The sequence below is a fragment of the Schistocerca serialis genome, chromosome 7 (assembly GCF_023864345.2).
Source record: "Schistocerca serialis cubense isolate TAMUIC-IGC-003099 chromosome 7, iqSchSeri2.2, whole genome shotgun sequence".
Lineage (NCBI taxonomy): Eukaryota > Metazoa > Arthropoda > Insecta > Orthoptera > Acrididae > Schistocerca > Schistocerca serialis.
In genome coordinates this window covers 39,701,986-39,704,831 of record NC_064644.1, presented here as the reverse complement: position 1 = coordinate 39,704,831, position 2,846 = coordinate 39,701,986, and positions in this window count along the sequence as shown.

Below are 2,846 nucleotides of genomic sequence, written 5' to 3'. Positions count from 1 at the left end.
GGCACAGTCATATCACACATAAGTGATTGTAGTAATGGCATACGCTCGTGTACACTTTAGAAATGGACTATGCCACAAGCTACACATCTGTACTCCAGTGCCCTGCGTAGGACGTCAGTTGAGTATGTACCGACACTTTTCCTTGAAAATACTCCTCGGTCACTATTATTTTGCTAGCATTTATGTCCAGTAAACTATGTATGAACCTACGTTTCGTCTAAATAAACCACTGGCTAGTTCCATTGTCATGCTCCATTTCTGTTTTGTAAAAATCTACTATAGCTTGCCACATTTTAATCTACACTCCTGGAAATTGAAATAAGAACACCGTGAATTCATTGTCCCAGGAAGGGGAAACTTTATTGACACATTCCTGGGGTCAGATACATCACATGATCACACTGACAGAACCACAGGCACAAAGACACAGGCAACAGAGCATGCACAATGTCGGCACTAGTACAGTGTATATCCACCTTTCGCAGCAATGCAGGCTGCTATTCTCCCATGGAGACGATCGTAGAGATGCTGGATGTAGTCCTGTGGAACGGCTTGCCATGCCATTTCCACCTGGCGCCTCAGTTGGACCAGCGTTCGTGCTGGACGTGCAGACCGCGTGAGACGACGCTTCATCCAGTCCCAAACATGCTCAATGGGGGACAGATCCGGAGATCTTGCTGGCAAGGGTAGTTGACTTACACCTTCTAGAGCACGTTGGGTGGCACGGGATACATGCGGACGTGCATTGTCCTGATGGAACAGCAAGTTCCCTTGCCGGTCTAGGAATGGTAGAACGATGGGTTCGATGACGGTTTGGATGTACCGTGCACTATTCAGTGTCCCCTCGACGATCACCAGTGGTGTACGGCCAGTGTAGGAGATCGCTCCCCACACCATGATGCCGGGTGTTGGCCCTGTGTGCCTCGGTCGTATGCAGTCCTGATTGTGGCGCTCACCTGCACGGCGCCAAACACGCATACGACCATCATTGGCACCAAGGCAGAAGCGACTCTCATCGCTGAAGACGACACGTCTCCATTCGTCCCTCCATTCACGCCTGTCGCGACACCACTGGAGGCGGGCTGCACGATGTTGGGGCGTGAGCGGAAGACGGCCTAACGGTGTGCGGGACCGTAGCCCAGCTTCATGGAGACGGTTGCGAATGGTCCTCGCCGATACCCCAGGAGCAACAGTGTCCCTAATTTGCTGGGAAGTGGCGGTGCGGTCCCCTACGGCACTGCGTAGGATCCTACGGTCTTGGCGTGCATCCGTGCGTCGCTGCGGTCCGGTCCCAGGTCGACGGGCACGTGCACCTTCCGCCGACCACTGGCGACAACATCGATGTACTGTGGAGACCTCACGCCCCACGTGTTCAGCAATTCGTCGGTACGTCCACCCGGCCTCCCGCATGCCCACTATACGCCCTCGCTCAAAGTCCGTCAACTGCACATACGGTTCACGTCCACGCCGTCGCGGCATGCTACCAGTGTTAAAGACTGCGATGGAGCTCCGTATGCCACGGCAAACTGGCTGACACTGACGGCGGCGGTGCACAAATGCTGCGCAGCTAGCGCCATTCGACGGCCAACACCGCGGTTCCTGGTGTGTCCGCTGTGCCGTGCGTGTGATCATTGCTTGTACAGCCCTCTCGCAGTGTCCGGAGCAAGTATGGTGGGTCTGACACACCGGTGTCAATGTGTTCTTTTTTCCATTTCCAGGAGTGTATATTGCCTCGTTCGCACAGAAGTCGTTTATGGTGACACCCCTTAAAACCAAAGCACATAGACCAGTTGACAGATAGTTTCTTTACAAACTTTGGAATCCAGTTCTGTGCAATAAAAGCTGGTATCTAGTTGTACTGTTCATTATATCGCTTAAATTGCTACCTAACTACAAATTTACTCTCATCGTCAAATGACATTCATTGTATGTATTTTGCTTTTCTTCCCTGGGGTAGATGGCTAATTCCACTTTTTTTTCTTCCATGATTTTCGCACCAGCAACTGATTCAACTGTAACGTTTCCCTTCCACGTTCCGTCACCTTCACCGTCGTGGTTGTCACTCCGTTCTCACTGCCAATAATGACGTTGACAGTAAGTAGGCCGCCGCAGGTACCCGCGAAGGCATCGTCTGCGAAGAGGTACCGCCATTGCACTAATAATTAGGCGTATCTCAGAGGCCTGGTGCAGATATTCCTAATGGACGCCACTTTGAAGACCTGCGTGTCCCTAAACTACCCCAGTTATCCAACCGCGGAAAGGGGACCTACAGTTCAACGTCGAATCAAAACTTCCTGTCGTTCCTGGTAATCGCGTCACTGACGTCTGAAGGCTAGGTTAAAGGCAGGCCGAAAAATTTCAGTGTAACGACCAGAATTCGATACCGTGACATCTCGATTTCCAGCCACGTACCCTAACCACCTCTAGACCACCACGCCCGACCTTATGAGTGCACTGCGAGATAACAACATACACAACACTATGAGATGATTTCACAAGCTGCGACATCGTCGCGAAAAAACACAGTGACCCGTATATGTAATAAGTTTCCTTTAATTTACGTCTATGGTCACAATCTTTTCTGTTTAGCAGACTACCGGTTTCGGTCTTTAATGACCGTCATCAGATCTGTTGCATAAAAACAAAGTCCTAACGTACTGCAGCCATAGTGGCATCGTCAAATGTTAAATGCGGAATCAGCACCAGCATCGTCAAATACATATAAATCACATCACATGCACGAGCCATGTTGTCAGTAAAACTTTGTTTTTATCAAACAGATCTGATGATGGTCATTACAGACCGAAACCGGTAATCTGTTAAACAGAAAAGATTGTGACCATAGA